This window comes from Stenella coeruleoalba (genome assembly GCF_951394435.1).
Source record: "Stenella coeruleoalba genome assembly, chromosome: 9".
Classification (NCBI taxonomy): domain Eukaryota; kingdom Metazoa; phylum Chordata; class Mammalia; order Artiodactyla; family Delphinidae; genus Stenella; species Stenella coeruleoalba.
In genome coordinates, this window is record NC_137155.1 from 55,817,773 (window position 1) to 55,835,638 (window position 17,866).

Consider the following 17,866-nt stretch of genomic DNA (forward strand, 5'->3'; position numbering starts at 1 on the left):
AGCCATATGTGTGGAGCCAAGACTTGAATTCAAATCCTCTTTGATGAAGATATTTGACCTACACTGTTAATTACAAGTGTGAATGGCTGGCTGGCCACATATGTAAAAATAAACAAAGCTAAGACCAGCACTTACAGTACAGTGCATACCTGGAGCATGGTAGGCACTCAATTATTTGTCAAGTAAATTACTGTCTTCTTTAAAAGATACACAATGTTGGGTCAGATGGCTGTGAAGGGCCCAAGTGTAGCACCTGATGGCTTCTTAGTGAAACATGGCTGGTAATCAAACAAGCTGTATTGATCCCTTATTTATGTGCTCAGAACCATAATAATAAAGCTAACACTTATTGAACACTTTCAAGGTGCTGGACACTTGCTTTACATATATTAACTTAATCATTACAACAAGTCGATGAGGCAGGAACTGTCCTTATCACCATTTTACAGAGGAGGAAACTGAGACCCAGAGAGGTGAAATAACACAGGCCCTTTCTTCACAGAGCTTGTAATAAAATATTGAGAACAAGTAAATTCTAACTTATGGCTCTTGGGTGGGATTTCTTAGTGCAATAGGAATTAAGGATTATTAGGGTAATAGGAGTTAGCCCTTCAGAAAAATCATTATAAGCTGCAGAACTGGAGAAAAGTTCATGGTGGGAGTGAGATTATTTGCATCTTAAAATACAGGCAAGACTAAGAGATAGGAGAGGGAAGCATAAGGGATAAGGGAAACAGCATAAAGGAAGGCACAGGGACCAGGATGCAGAGGGTATGGTCAGGGATGGAATCTGTACATCAGGGATTAGTGAGGAGTTAGTTTGGATAATAGTTGGTGGAGTCAGGTTATAAAGGACTTACACCAGGCAAGGGAGTTTGGCTGATTATTTAAGAAGCATATCTGTCTTCTTGAGTAGGAAATAGCCCAGCAAGGGCTATAGAGGACATTAGCTTGGCAACATCCTGTAAGAAGAATGAAAGAGGGACTTCTCAGGAGGTGCAGTGGTTAAGAATCTACCTGCCAATGCAGGGGACACGGGTTCGAGCCCTGGTCTGGGAAGATCCCACATGCCACAGAGCAACTAAGCCTGTGCACCACAACTACTGAGCCTCAGCTCTAGAGCCCACGCGCCTAGAGCCCGTGCTCTGCAACAGGAGAAGCCACCACAATGAGAAGACTGCGCGCTGCAACGAAGAGTAGCTCCCGCTCGCTGCAACTAGAGAAAGCCCGCGTGCAGCAACGAAGACCCAATACGGCCAAAAATAAAAACAAATAAATTTATTAAAAAAAAAAAAGAAGAATGGAAGAGAGCAGTGCTTGAACGCTAGGAGATCAATATGGCAGCAGCTGCATTAAGCCAGGCCTGGAGGCAGTAGAAATGGAGAAAAGAAGACACATACGTGAGACTGTGTATTAAAAAGTGAGTAACCACGCTGAGTTCACCTGTCAGCCAGGCCCTGTGCTAAGAACCTGAGAGCTCATCTTGTGGCATCGGCACAGCAACCCTGACAGCAGGGGTATTATTGTCGCCATTCTGAAGAAGAGAAAACCAAGGTCCTGACTCCGGAGCTTGTGCTCATAGTGACGTGAACAGGCTCTGGCAACAAATAGATGCCTCAGCTTCTTAGCAGGAATGACTGCTTTGAATGGCTTCAAATCCAGTTGAGGGCAGGGAGGCAGTTGGAGGTGATGGATCCTGTTTGGGGTTAGTTGGGTCTGAGCTTACGGTGCATTTGTGCAGAGAGTTTAAAATACTAGATGAAGAACAGAGCTCATCTCTGAACATTGAGTCCAGCTTAAAGATGGTGACTGTGCCTAGGACGGCCCTGGGAGCCTTACTTGACCATGCTTAACCTTTGCATCCAAAAATCTCATTTGATCTATATGACAGTCCTAGAAGTGAGTATTGCTTAGTCCCTGTGAACGGTAACACACTGCAACTTCAGAAGCTAGCCGGTAGAGAAGCTGGGTTAGACCCCAAACACTTCCTATTCCAGAAGCTGCACACATCAGGACATACGCTGGCTGGACTGGAAATGAGCGATCCTTTCTCTGCTCCCTCAGGGACTTTTCACCGCAGGCTGCGGATTAAAAGGAGTCAGAAAACAGAGTAGACAAAAACACACCTTTTCTGGAAGAATTCTGGCTTTCTGATCCGGGTGTAGTCAAGAGGAAGTCTTACTAAAGCAGCATAGCGCAGAAAACGGTATGTGTAAATTTTCTTCCTTTTATTGAACATTCTCATTCCATGATTAAACAACAGCTCTTTTAAAATGTATAAACTGTGACAGATTTGTCCCTGTCTTGTAAGTATTACCCCTTCAGGAGCCTTTGGATCATCTGGAAAAGTAAGTTTGCCAATCCACCAGCAGATGTCTCTGTTTTTCCTAAATGAATAGCGCTCGCCCCGTTCTCAGCCACTACATTTCAGATCCAATTAAAGAAAACCCTTTCTCAACTTGTCCCCAGAGATCCCAACATGCTTTTGTCTAAAAGCAAAGAATTTCCTTCCTCCTTAATTTTTAAATGAGAAATACAATGAGTTAGTGTCTGTATCTCCAAAAAAATCAGCATTCAAGTCTCATTTGCCCATATCTAGTAAATCTTATAAAACCAAGCTTATACTAAAGAATATGCTATCCTCAACTTTAGTCCTTACTATAAATCCTACTCATTGGCAAATTTCGCTACAATTGGCAGAAGTAGCTTAAGGAACGTAGATTCATCCCAAGGATAAAAGTGAACTTCTGGGCTCTCAAAGTAAAAGTTTCTGAATGGACCAACTTTTGTTAATAATTTAAAAAGCCCAGCTTGAGTAGAGATGGAACACCCTCTTTAGAAAGTCCCTATAGTAGAAGAGCTGCCGAAAAAGAATTTAACCTTATGATGGCAGTAATTTTTCATTTAAAATATTCCCAAAGTGCAGTTCAGAGGTTCTGTTACTTCCTTCCTGCTATGCCTTTTCCCCTCAAGAAATCTGAATTTTAAAATTAAATGAAAATAATAATATTTGCTGAGGCTTTTCTCCCTAAACAAATTGGGGTCCCATCTTTAATATATCCACATGGGCTTTGAGAAATGGCTTCCCCGTGTCAAAGCAGGCCAGTCCTGCTGGAACTCTTTTCGGTAAGCATGACCCTCATGAGACAAGGAAACCTTCTCAACCAGAACCTCTGAATGTCAAGTGCCAAATACTCAAAACCTGCCCCAGGCAAACTGTTCCCGGCAAGATTCAGGTTTCTATGGTGACACATTCTTACATCCTGACCACTAAGGCAAACTCATCGACTCCTATTTCATCACTTAAAAACACACGTCCACATAAAAAGGGGCTCATTAGGAAGAGACTGATCCTAATGGAAATAAAGCCTCAAGAACTTCCAATAATTATTCAGATCTCACAATTCCACTTAAAATTCTAATTCAGTTCAATGAGTCAACTTATGTTGAAAAACATATTTTCAAATGAAAGGCACATCAGCCCAAACACAGCTCTGTCTTTTTCCAGCAGAATCCTGGCCTGAGCCTCTCATTACTTACCTCTCCGGGATGTAAAAGAGAGTCATCCTTGGATGCAGCATTGATCCAATTATCCTATGCTAAGCATATCTAAATTTCACTTTTTCACAATGTATCATTCTCCTTTGTATTCAAAGGAGACATAGAATACCCTCATTCTGGCTCAAACTGTACTAAATGAGTGACCAGAATTCACTGCCATGTTGGATGACAGGGCCAGCTGTGCATTAGCTATTTCCTTTCACTGGAAATAACAATGAGAATGTGTCAATCAGCTGGTATTATGCCACCAATGGCATCTCACTATCACCTCCCCTTTTTTATTTTTAGCTGTTATGTGACAGGTGAATACCATCCGTCTATTTCAAATGCTGCTCCCCTTAGTGAAGCTTTTAGGGGAATTTAGAGCTGGTAAAAGGTGCTCACACGGCAGAGCTGGTCACAAAGTCAGGACAGGCCTAAGAAGACTTGGGGGGAATGGAATGGAAGGCCTTCTAGCTCTGTAGCTGTTATATAAAAGGAACACATTTCTCCATAGCAGTCTCCACTCATGGCCAAAGGGCGAAGGGGCTGGAGACCTAGCAGGGAGGAGCCCAGGGGAAGGATATGAAGTTGTGTTCCCGGTAGCCAGGCAGGCCCCCTTAGAACCTGACTCTATTTTTTTTTTTTTAACATCTTTATTGGGGTATAATTGCTTTACAATGGTGTGTTTCTGCTTTATAACAAAGTGAATCAGTTATACATATACATATGTTCCCATATCTCTTCCCTCTTGCGTCTCCCTCCCTCCCACCCTCCCTATCCCACCCTGACTCTATTAATACTTGTAGCAGCGTGGCCTTCAGCAAGGCACTTAAACGCTTGGACCTCAGTTTCTTCATTTGTTAAATGGGAATAACAAAATCCATCTTGCAGGTATAACTGATACTTTTCTGCAAACAGTAAATGGATACATTTTTCACTAAACGTTTTAATGAAGTATAACATATATTGCTACATAGAAAAGTTGTACAGATCGTAAACTCAGTGGATATTTTTTTAACACACCCAGGTTAAAGAAAAAACATAGCCTGCACCTCCCTCCTTCCCAAGAATAACCACTTTTTAAATTTAATTTTTAAATTTTTTATACAATTTTAAAGATTACTTTCCCAATACAGTTATTACAAAATATTGGCTCTATTCCCCATGTTGTACAATACATCCCTGAGCCTATCTGACACCGGATAGCTTGTACCTTCCACCCCCCCACCCCTATATTGCCCCTCCCCCCACCACACTGGTAACTACTAGTTTGTTCTCTATATTTGTGAGACTGCTTCTTTTTTGTTTTATTCACCAATTTGTTGTATTTTTTAGATTCCACATATAAGTGATAGCATACAGTATTTTTTCTCTCTGACTTATTTCACTTAACATAATGCCCTCAAAGTCCATCCATGTTGCTGCAAATGGCAAAAATTTCATTCTTTTTTATGGCTGAGTGGTATTCCATTGCATATACATACTACATCTTCATCTGTTCATCTCTTGATGGACACTTCGGTTACTTCCATGTCTTGGCTATTGTAGGTGTTATGAACACTGGGGCACGTGTATCTTTTTGAATTAATGTTTTTGATTTCTTCAGGTATATTCCCAGGAGTGGGATTGCTGGGTCGTATGGTAGTTCTATTTTTAGTTTTTTGAGGAACCTCCACACTATTTTCCACAGTGGCTGCACCAACTTACACTCCCATCAACAGTGCACAAGGGGAATAACCACTATCTTGAAAAATAACACCATAGACTAGTTTTGCCTGATTTGAACTTTATATAAATGGAATCATACATGATGTATCCCTTGTATCTGGCTCTTTGCACTCAGTATGATATTACCTGAGAAACAGCCATGTTGCTGTGACAAGCAGTAGGCTGTTCCTCCTCACTGTTGCATACTATTCCCTTGTATGAATAGACCACAGTTGTTCAAATCATATTCCCTTGCAGTCTGCTTCCTCCAAGGCCAAGCCAGGTGGTGTGTTTGTTTTTTGTTTAATAACAGCTTTATGAAGGTATAACTCACATACCGTATAGTTCATCTGTCTAAAGTGGCTTTGAATATGTTCACAGTTGTTCAACAATCATCACAATTTTAGAACATTTTCATCACCTCAAAAAGAAACCTAACCCTAACCCTAACACTTTAGCAGTCTCTGACCACCTCACCCTCCCGCTACCCATCCCAGCCCTCAGCAATCACTAACCTACTTTCTGTCTCCATAGATTTGCCTTTTCTGGATATTTCACCATGGCTTTATACTGCGGCAAACACGGCAGGGACTGCCTAGAACACAGAGGCCAGGGAGCACCTTTGAATTTTAAATCTGTCTTATTTTTATGTTCAGGAAATAAGACAATGTTCATGAAAGCCAGATATAGTTGAGAGATGAAAATTTCTAAACTCCTTTAGCTCCTATTTAATATACCAAGAAGGATTAAAGGGGTGACAGAGGAGGGAAGAGAGGCAATCCATTCTGTGTCCCAACCTTCCCCCCTCTCTGGGCTCAAGTTCCAAAGGGCAGAGGGGACTCTGTGAAAGGGGACATGGAAGGGAAGGGGGGCGTCGCATGGCATCCTCCCCCTCCCTGCTAATGGACAGTCTCCCCAGGCCACCTTCCTAGTGCGTGTGCACATCAAAATAAATTCATGCTGCAGCAGGGTTAGCCCAACATTTGCTTCCCCAGCTGCCCTGTTACCCTGGAGTTCAGACGGTATCCAGAGGTTCTCAAATGTCCTTGCAGTGCGTGTGGAGGATGCAGGAGGGAGCCGAGAGACTGGCTAAGGACCTTGGCATTTGTGGCCCCCGTGGTAGGAGTGAGGGGATGCTATACCTGTGGGTCAGAGGGTAGATTCTAGAGCTGTTCCAAATGGGAGTCACAGCCCAAATTTCAGTGGGATCCATACTACTCCCTAAAAGAGACAGGGTCTGCTCAGCAGAGACGGTCACCATGCCCTGAAGGAGGTACAGTTCAAGCAGTGGGTACCAGCAGAATGGGGAATGGGACTGGACCAACCAAACATCACTGGACACCCAAGCGTCAACACCAGGCCACAGCCCCTTGCCCCCTCTTATGCCATGAGGTTTCGTAAGCCATCTGTCCCCAACAGAGGTGGCATCTTGGAGAGTTGTTGAGGTGATGTAGAACTCTGACCATTTTATCTAACAGATAATGGGATTTATTTTTAAAAAAAAAAAGATTCACTTGTTGAATTGGACTCAGGTTAGACTTAAATATAGGAGTTTTCATATACTTGGTAGAATGGGGATAATAATATCATATTAGTTATAAAGAAAGATACTACGTTTTCTTGCATATATGAGTGTAATAGTGTGAAGTCTGCAACCTTGATGTAAAAGATGTTTTTGGAATTAAAGTGTTGAAAATGCCGAACACGTAAGTACTCAGTAAAAAGTAGATAATCACTATTAGTATAATTTCACCGTCCTCATCATCATTACCACAATAACTCACATAACCCAAAGCAATTCGATTCTCTTGGGCATATTAGAATACCATCTCCCAACATGTTTTTTTAAGAGTTTGTGTTTGTTCCCCTTCAAGGAGCAATTAATGATGGCTGTGTTAACCCTACAACCTTCCCAGGCTCCACCTTTACCCACAGCCCTTCTTCCTTTGCCTTCCACACCTCTAACTCCTCAGTCCAAAGCATCTTGGCTTTCTTCTGGGGAATGTGGTAGTCTACAGCTAGGGCACTTCACTCAGTTAAAGAAAGAAACCAGAGGGCTCCAAGAAAGGGGAGCTAGAGAGAGATGTTCCTTTAAGGTATGTGTGTGTCTGTGTGTGTCATTACCAAGGCTTCCAAAGCGTCAGCAAGTGCAGAAAAAATGATGTTAAATTACTTTTAAGCATTAATGATAGCTGAAACCCAGAAAATCTTTAATCATCTGCAACTACATTGAGCTTAATGTATATATTTGCTTAAATAAATCATTGCATACGTTACCTGGATTATCATGCCCTCCTTGCCACTCCATCATTGAGCATCATAAATTTGTAATCCTTCTCTCTTTTTTTTTATTGCAATATAGTTGATTTACAATGTTGTGTCAGTTTCTGGTGTACAGCAAAGTGATTCAGTTATACAAATATATACATATTCTTTTTTATATTATTTTCCATTATGGTTTATTATAGGATATTGAATATAGTTCCTGAGCTATTCAGTAGGACCTTGTTGTTTATCTAGTTTACATATAGTAGTTTGTATCTGCTGATCCCAAACTCCTAATTTATCCCTCCCCCACCCCCTTACCTCTTTGGTAACCACAAGTTTGTTTTCCATGTCTGTGCAAACTCTTTCTCTTTTGCCTGACCTTTGAAGGTTACCAAATTTCTATTCCCCTTCCCCCCTTACCACCACATTTGCTGGGATGCAATATAATTCACTTTGGCAGATCCAAAATCACCTATTCCGTATATCCCTCTTAAAGACACTTCCACTTCCTGTGCCTAGGGTTGCCATATGCTCAGGATTTTCCAGTACAACCCCAGTGTGGAATCTCTCTTCCATCAGTCTTGTGAATTCACTCATATTTTCCATACTACCCCAATTTGGGGTTCTGAAAACATGGTCCATACTCATTCCAAAAGAGGCCGGAGCAATTTTCCCATACAAAGAAAAGGGATGGATCTACAGAACCTCATCACAGGTCCCTGCTATTCCCTAGGGTGGATGTTGAGAAGCCCACTTTGTGAACCCAGCTGGTCAGAAAATCAAACCAAGAAACCAGAGTATTTAATTTACTGAGGTGTGAACTGGAGCATAATGAGTTACTTGGTGCTTTTCGGTTACCCACAGACAGAGCCGGACTCAGCAGACAAGGCATCATCCCTCGCTAGTAGCTCCTCTGTGAGCAATGGAATATTGCACCAGCTGACTTTTCTTTTCCGTCAAATGGGGCCAACACGGCTGTTATAAGACATAATTGCTATTTACAGAGAACCTCAGCATCTTCAATGAAAGGTGTCAGAGCCGGGTAAAGCTTGTCCAAGACGAGCTACCGCTTTGATTAGTGGAGCCCAAGGAGGAAAACTATACCCCATGTCATCTGAGAATTATCCTGCCTGCTGGGAGAAGCAAGGTTTCACTTTACAGAGGACTTGCAGGGATTTTTTTGTTCTCATTTGAATAGTGTTTACAATCCTTGAATTTCACTCCAGGCCTGAGGTTAGAGGAAATCCTCCAACACAAAGGGAAATCCAACTCATTAGAACCATAAGGCATTCAAATCATTCTTTCCATGTAGCCAAGCACAGAGTAAGTGCTCAGTAAATATTTACTACGTGGCCCAATAAATTACTTTCTTTACTCAAATCTGTCCTAACATCCATGAAACAGGTCCCGAGAACCAGCTTGGCCTGACAGGTTCAAATCACAAAAAGATGAAGAATCCTACGAAATTACATGATTATTTTGAGTTATAGAAAATGTTCATGCTCCATTAAGAATAATTTAGAGAGCCACGCGTACTCCTTCAGGCTGAAGACGGTGTGCAAACAACAACAAGCTGATACGTGGTTCAGATTGTAGTATTTGTGTCTAGAGACGCTAAGTCATGGGACAGATGTTTAAACAAATCCATCCAAACTTACACATCCTCATGAGTGCAAACCTGAGGAGTCTACCCTCTTCTTCCAACAACACCACTGCTCAAAGCATTTAAAAGTTCCTCTTTAGAAACTTTGTATGGAGCCTGAGGCCTAGTCTTTTTAGTATCTGTTACTGTGACAAATCTTCATATTTGGAGGGTAAATTTGATTCTTTTAGACAGGTAAAAGGCATTAGGAACGGATGGGTGATTGAGTATTCTAGGTTTAAAGCCAAAAGGAGAATGTGATTACCATGTAACGAGACAATTTTCTAACGTAGCTGATAAACTGGCCCTAAAAGCAAATCTCAAGGAGCAGGTCCAGAAGTGGTTTCTGAGGGTTGATTTAGTCAGTCTACTGACTTCCAGAGAGGGGACAAAACCAGAACAAAGAACACATCATAAGTGTCATTACACTGAATACCCATGTGTTAGGATTTATCATTTACCATGAGCTTCAGCATAACAGACCCTTCTTCACCCTTCTTAACTCCCCCTGTCCCAGGTCTCAGTACAGGTCTGTGATGTGTACAGCCTCGAAAAGCATCTAGGAAGTAGAATATTAATACCATTTTTTGTAACGTTCTACAGTTAGTAAAGTATATTTTTAAATACTTAACAATGAAAATGTGTCAATAGTCCTCAATTTTGGTGAGTCCCTCTAGCAGTTAAGCAAGTCCCCCCAAACCCACAAGAGCCTCAAGGTAAAGTATGTAATTTAGAGGTAAAGGTGGCAACTCAGTAGCAGGAACAGGGATGTGATCTTTCAACTAGGTTATGTAGGCGTGAGTGAAACCTCCTTATCCCACACAAATGCTAAGCCAACAGAACAAAAGGGGAAAACAGGAAGTTAAAATACCGCAAGAAATGTAAAACCCTAATTCCAAATTATCTTTGTTACTATCATTAGACTCATCATTTCTTTTTCTTTTTTAATATTTATTTATTTATTTATTTGGCTGCACCAGCTCTTACCTGCGGCACGGCGGATCTTTCAGTTGCGGCATGCGGGATCTAATTCCCTGACCGTGGATGGAACCCAGGCCCCCTGCATTGGGAGCTTGAAGTCTTAACCACTGGACCACCAGGGAAGTCCCGAGTCATCATTTCTTAAGAGCTCTTACCTCCCATCCTTTTCACCCAGACATAATTGTGGCATCAAATATCTACAACCTACAAGATACCTGTGAGCAACCAGAAGAACTTCTAGGCCACCAACACTCCCCGAGGACAATTTTGGAACCTATTGGAGGTGAGGATTTAAGTAGTGTTTTCTGGTGGCACCAGGTAGACTGGTGCACGTGGGAAAGTCTATGGCACTGGGTTAGTATTACCTTGAAGAGACAAGTCATTCCCCAGTGGTCGTCAAAATACACACCAAGATCAAAATAGTAGCTCTCTTCGTGCATATAGCCGTTTGCACGTGGAATTTAAATGGCATCCATTCCTTTTCCATGAGTGATAGGACATAAATGTCTCCTACTGTGACTAACTGTCCCCGTTTGCCAGAAACTGTTCTGGTTTTAGCACTGGAAGTCTCACATCCCAAGAAATCCCTCAATTCCAGGCAAATTAGAGCAAATCATTGATCACAGGAAATAGGTGCCCATCTGAGGCCGTAAGATATATTACAGCTGCCCATGAGGAATCGAAGACAGTTCTCCTGACATCATCTGTCAGGTCATCTTGTCTATTTGTCTGGTGCTCACCTCCAAAAACTAATCTTCCCAAGCTTGTGACCTAGCAGGTTAAGAGAAGAAAACGAAGGCAAGTTCTAGGCCCCAACTTCACCGTGATGCCTGGGCCATACCGCACTTGCCACCCTGGGCCTCAGGACCATCAAGTGTAAGTAAGGAACTTACACATCATAGTTTTCAAACACCAGACAATAATTTGATTTTCATGGGTCATGAAATCAATTTATTGGATTACGAACAGCATTTTTTTTTCTTTTCTGGAACTATTATTTTTTTTAACTTTATCGAAGTAAAGTTGATTTACAAGTTGTGTTAATTTCTTCTGTACAGCAAAGTGACTCAGTTATACATATATATATTCTTTTTCATATTCTTTTCCATTATGGCTTGTCACAGGATATTGAATATAGTTCCCTGTGCTATACCGTAGGACCTTGTTGTTTATCTATCCTATATGTAATAGTTTGCCTCTAGTAATCCCAAACTCCCATTCCTTCCCTCCCCCACCCCCCACCCCCTTGGCAACCACAAGTCTGTCCTCTATGTCTGTGAGTCTGTTTTTGTTTTGTAGATACGTTGATTTGTATCGTATTTTAGATTCCACATATAAGTGATATCATATGGTATTTATCTTTCTCTTTCTGACTTATTCACTTAGTATGATAATCTCTAGGTCCATCCATGTTGCTGCAAATGGCATTATTTCATTCTTTTTGATAGCTGCGTAATATTCCATTGTATATATGTACTACATCTTCTTTATCCATTCATCTGTCAATGGACAGATTGTTTCCATATCTTGGCTATTATAAATACTGCTACTATAAACCTAGGGGTGCATGTATCTTTCTGAATTATACTTTTGTCTGGATATATGCCCAGGAGTGGGATTGCTGGATCATATGGCAACTTTATTTTTAGTTTTTTGAGGAATCTCCATACTGTTGTCCATAGTGGCTGCACCAATTTACATTCCCACCAGCAGTGTAAGAGGGTTCCCTTTTCTCCACACCTTCTCCAGCATTTACTTGTAGACTTTTTAATGATGACCATTCTGACCAGTGTGAGGTGGTACCTCACTGTAGTTTTGATTTGCATTTCTCTAATAATTAACGATGTTGAACATCTTTTGAACATCTTTTCATGTGCCTATTGGCCATCTATATGTCTTCTTTGGAGAAATGTCTATTTAGGTCTTCTGACCATTTTTCGATTGAGTTGTTTGATTTTTTATTGTTGAGTTGTATGAACTGTTTGTATATTTTGTAAATCATTTGCAAATATTTTCTCCCATTCCATAGATTGTCTTTTCATTTTATGGTTTATGGCTTCCTTTGCTGTGCAAAAGCTTGTAAGTTTGATTAGGTCCCATTTGTTTATTTTTTGTTTTTATTTCTGTTGCCTTGGGAGACTGACCTAAGAAAACATCAGTACGAGTTATGTCAGAGAATGTTTTGCCTGTGATCTCTTCTAGGAGTTTTATGGTACGAACAGCACTTTTAATTTTTTTTAATAAAACAGAACAAAACAAGTATTGGATTGGCCAAAAAGTTCATTCGGGTTTTTCCATAAGATGTTACAGAAAAACACGAACAAACTTTTTGGCCAACCCAATAGAAACTACTAGAGGACATTGCACATGGCAGGGAAGTGTTGTTTGTAAAGCATGTTTCAATTTTATATGTCCTTGTCTACCAGATCTCAATGTCGAATTTATTGCTTGATGTGGGTTGCAGGCAAACATTTAAAGCCAACAGATTAGATCATCTCTAACTTTCCTGCTGACTCTAGAATTTTGCAGTCCTACAGAAGTCATTTTTTTTAATGTGTATACATATTTTATTGGATCTCATTTTCCTTTTTTTCACAATTCATTTTTTTAATATTATTTTACAACCTACTTTTAAAAAAATATTTATTTATTTATTTTTATTTTTGGCTGCGTTGGGTCTTCGTTGCTGCTCGTGGGCTTTCTCTAGTTGTGGCGAGCGGGGGCTACTCTTCGTTGTGGTGCATGGGCTTCTCATTGCGGCAGCTCCTCTTGTTGCAGAGCATGGGCTCTAGGTGCGCAGGCTTCAGTAGTTGTGGCACATGGGCTCAGTAGTTGTGGCTCACGGGCTTAGTTGCTCTGCGGCATGTGGAATCTTCCCGGACCAGGGCTTGAACCCATGTCCCCTGCATTGGCAGGCGGATCCTTAACCACTGTGCCACCAGGGAAGCCCCAGAAGTCAGTTTTGTAACTGGTTTTTCTCTTTTATTATTGTAAAAGATCCTAGAATAAAAGTTATTGTTGCCCTATTCATAGCACCCAGCACGGGGCCTTACAGTTAGTTCACTCCCAATAAATGTTTCTTATATTCCAGCACATTCAACAAGAACACACTCCAACATGAACTTTGGTGCTATCTTTCATCTCCAACAGAAGCGGAAGTCCCAGAGCTGGGTGACTGTACCAACCAGCAGGAAAATAGCCTCTTGAATATCATTGCCTTTCAGCTTGAGAGAATTCAGAGAGCTCCATAAATGCCACAGCCATGCTGGCAGCAGCCTCTGCAGATGCAGACTTTGACACTGAGATACACTCCTGGTTTCAGGAACAATCTGGTTCAATTTCTGGAGGGATGAACACTCTAGCAAGGGAAGTGGGGTGGGGGAAATGGGGAACAGATACATTCTAGAATCAAAAACAGGTGTGCACTAACTACACATCAGCAATCACTTCTAGGAGCATGAAACGTGACAGGTATCTGCAAACTGCTAAGGAAAAGAACAAGTATAATTTTATGGATTGTCACTTTGCAATAGCAGGATATAGAAAGCATGAAAGTTAGCAATTTTTACATCAGAAATCACAATTAGGGAACCATTTTGTTTTCTAGTCCCCCCTACAAAAAAAAAAAAAAGCTGTGCCAGAATTTTTACATAATTAGGGCTTCAAGTAAAAATTTCGGCCTCCTGAAAGAAAAATGTCATTTCCTTTTTTTTTTTGCGGTACACAGGCCTCTCACTGCTGTGGCCTCTCCCGTTGCGGAGCACAGGCTCCGGACGCGCAGGCTCAGCGGCCATGGCTCACGGGCCCAGCGGCTCCGCGGCATGTGGGATCTTCCCGGACTAGGGCACGAACCCGTGTCCCCTGCATCGGCAGGCGGACTCTCAACCACTGCGCCACTGCGGAAGCTCTGTCATTTCCTTTTAAATCACATTTCTTTCCTCAGTTAATTCTGATGTTAGATGAAAAGATGGAAATAGAGAAGGTCCAGTCTTTAAAAAATTAGGAAGTGATATTTCTTTTCTAAAAAGCAAGAATGGATCAGAAATTAAAACTTAACATTTTACTCTGAAGTCTAAATATAGGCTACTTCAGGAGCACGGCTGGTCATGGGATAGACTCCTCAAATGAGGCGCCTGAGACCCTGGGGCCACGCCCCACACAGGTGAGGGCAGTCCATCTGAGTAAGAGCAATAAAGTAATACGGAGAGTGCTGACTGAGGTTGGGGGTCGTCCATGCAGGTAGGGAGGGATGCGCAGTATAGACACAGGTGAGATGCACTGGCTCAGGGTGGCAGTCAGGTAGGCTGAGCTAGTCAGGACTTGTGGTCCTGTCCACAACAAGGCATATGGACAGGACACACATGCCCAGGGTCCCAGGAAAGGCAGCCAGATCTCAGGACGTTTAGAATTGCCACAACTGAGAACTGGCCACTCTTCTTTCTACTGTCTGTCCTTTTGATTATATTCCTCAAATCTAGGCATAAATTAAACAACTTCAAAATTAATCCAACAGATCTACAAAACTGGCACCGAAGTTCCTCATGGTCTGTGATGACACTAGACTCCAAATTCCCAAGAACCAGCTCATCTCTCCCAGCAGCACACACCTCCAGCCCAAGCAGAATGGTGTCCTTGAGTCACTTATCCAATGGGCCGTGGCTGAAGAGAGAACGGAACCCGTGGGACTGGCGTGGCTCTTTGGCCAGTGGGGCTCAGGACAGGCAAGTTCCCCAAACCTGAGAGACTCCTGCTGCTTCAGGAAATTCGATCCCAGAGGAACAAAGAGACAAATAGCACAGATTCTGGCCCAGGGGAACAATACAGGTAGCCAGTGAAAAAACCAGGGCACAAGAGGGAGGCTTAATTACAGGAAAAAGACAGCAGTAGCGCAGTGTGGGGCGTACAGTGAGGGGAGGACTGGGGACACGGTTGAACAATCGCCTCTTGCAGAGACACAGCCCCAGAGCCCTGCGTGGGGTAGCCAATCAATAAAGATTGGCTGGCTGTTTAATTAACTCAGGAGCTTATTTAGCTAAATCAGGTCTGCCTGTGCCTTCAAGGAAATGGCCCTCCCGCATTAGGATCACGTGGGAGCCTGTTTAAAATGCAGATACCAGGCTCCAGAAGAGCCAGAAGGAATCCTGAGCTCTAGGGTTGGGCCCAGGAATCACCCTTTGGGCTGCACTGCTGTGGATGTGGGCCATCTTGATCTACTTCAGAAACTGTTGCATCCTGGATCCTGTTTGCAGGGAACGTCCGGTTAAAATGAATTCTTCTCCAGTTGAACAAAATAGAGGCACTGACAGTCTTCATATACAGGTATCTGGTGTGGTTTGTCCGCTGTTCACTGAGATGTGGTCTATGGGTGGAGGTTCTCTCGCTCCCTGCCTGTACCCTGGACGGGTTTTCCCAGACTCTGTCTTACACACGGGCCCCAGCTGCAGGGCTAGCACTCCCAGTTTCTGCCATAATCCCAACGGCAGGATCTCAGCCCCACCTTCTACCCGTGGTGACTGATAATTAGGTCATCCTTTCCAGACCTGACATCCTGGGCCCAACCAGCCCACCTCCTACTTGTTCCCTGAAGATGCCCCAAGCCAGAGTGCCAGAAGTGAGCCCTGTGGGTCCACCGATCTCTTAAGTCCCAGCATCTTACACACCTTGCCATATCGACCCAGACCACAGAAATGGCTATTGCCTTCATTTCCCTTACTAGTCTCTTTTCCTCAATCAGACCAATATTTATTGAGTACTTGCTGTATACCAGGCACTGAGTAACCAAAGTGAGAAAGTCCTTGGACTCCCAAGACTTCAGTTCTCCAAATGAGTATTGGTGGTTGTTGTTTTTTTCAATTTTCTGTTTTCATTTTGATAATCTTTTTTTAATTGATATTCTGCCATATAGAGTTTATATTCATAAATATATTCTCATCAAGTGAACGCCAAATGATACTATGTTATGATGAACAATGAAGGATCCAAAATAATTTGAATAATCTAAGTAGTTAGAATGCCAAGTGTTTTGGTGTCCAAACTGAAAGAAAGCTTGTAGTAGTGAGAACCACATTCTCATTCTGTTCATAGAGTCTGTTTTGCACCTGCGAGTTTGTAAAAGTTCATTTATTGTGAATGTAGCCGTAAATGAACAATGAAGAACTTTTCTGTTCCTCACTGTGGCAATAATGCAATTAGACATTCACTTAATGCAGATTTCCAGGATGTGGCAGTGCTAACCTTACCTATGAATGAATGAGATGATTCCACAGAGTTATCAAGTGGCATTTCATTAAAATTGGCATTTCAGGAATGCTCAAAGGGTAGAATTTTAATTAACTATGAGGTCTAATTATCCTGCACTAGCAAATAAGGCCTGGTTAACTGGCATTCTCTGCTTTAGCCTTGAACCCAAAGGCCAAAATAAATACAGAACTGGACCTCAGACCACATGTTTCTACTGTTAAACCCAGCACAACCAGTTAGTTTCAGAACAATAGCAGCATCTGTTATGTTAAACGACCATGGCTTACTTGAATAATATTGGTTTTGCAGATGTGTTTGTGCTTCACTCATACATGGGCTCTTTTTTTGTGATAATAGCTAGTACTTATGGAGAGCTTACTGCAGGCCAGGCACTGTGCTGAGCACTTTACATGGGTTAGCTCATTTAAGCCTCACAACAACTCTGAGATGGGTCCTATTACCCACATTTTACCAATAAGTCGACTGAGGCACAGAGAGATTGACTTGCCTAAGGTTACCGCCAAGGAAATGGTGGCTCTTGGATTTGAATCCAAGTGGGTCTGGCTCCAGAGCCTGTGTTCTTAACTTCCTGAGTGACGAGAGGTGGGCACAGTAACAGCCAAGTGCCATCCTGGTCCCTGGGGCACAGCTGTGGGACTGAGCTCTTGAAGTCAGCAGTCCTTGTGATGGTCCAGTGGTCCGCCTTCCTGATGGTGACACAAAAGGCAGGCCTGTTTGGAAGTGTGTTCCAGAGCCATTCCTGCAGCCTGGACCCTGCTGCTCTAGCCTTTCATTGATTTTTATGTTCCTAATTCCATGCATCAAATTCCTTCTCTGCTTCAAATATGCAGAGTGGTTCTTGTTTCCTGACAAGAGCTCTGCCTGATACACTTGCATTGATTCATGTAACAGCCCTGTGAGGAAAGTACTATTATCCCCTGCTTACAACCTGAGGAAACTGAGGCATAAGGAGGTTCATTAGCTTAGAAAGTAGCAGAGCTGGGTTTCTCACTCAACCTAGCTCCACAAACCATACTCTGAAGGCTACACTGCTTCCTCCATATGCTACTTTAAGTAGTGGGAATTAATGGTGCCTCACTGGACTTGAATTGATTTCCTGACCTGATGTCATTTTCACTCATGATCCAAACTCCCAGAAGAGTCTGATTGGCTCACTTGGGTCTCAGATCCTGCCTCCCTACCACCCTTGATTGACAGTGGGCAGTGGAGGAGGGTAGATCCCCCCAAAAGCGAGTCTGGTGGTGAGACAGATCACCTGCAAGTGATAAATGAGCAGCAGGACCAGTCATGCTGGTATAAACTATAACCATGGTGGCAACCTTGGAAGCTCCAAAGGGGAATCCCTCCTTAATTTCATGCTCAGAGTTGTGCCCAGCCTTGCTGTGCCAGAAACTCAATTCGTTTGCTTGGAAATGCCAATAAGAAGTCCTCCCTGACTTGCTGTCTTAAATGTCTTAGCTATGT

At 42.4% G+C, this 17,866-nt stretch overlaps 1 long non-coding RNA gene across 1 annotated transcript in view; it reads left to right on the forward strand.

The window, feature by feature from the left end:
- LOC307191524 overlaps positions 1-10,461 on the forward strand; it is a 63,242-nt gene extending 52,781 nt beyond the window's left edge. Inside the window, exons 4-5 of the long non-coding RNA XR_013829795.1 lie at positions 2,065-2,206; positions 10,317-10,461. This is a non-coding gene — a long non-coding RNA (uncharacterized lncRNA). The remainder of the gene's footprint in view (positions 1-2,064; positions 2,207-10,316) is intronic.
- Positions 10,462-17,866: the final 7,405 nt, after the last annotated feature.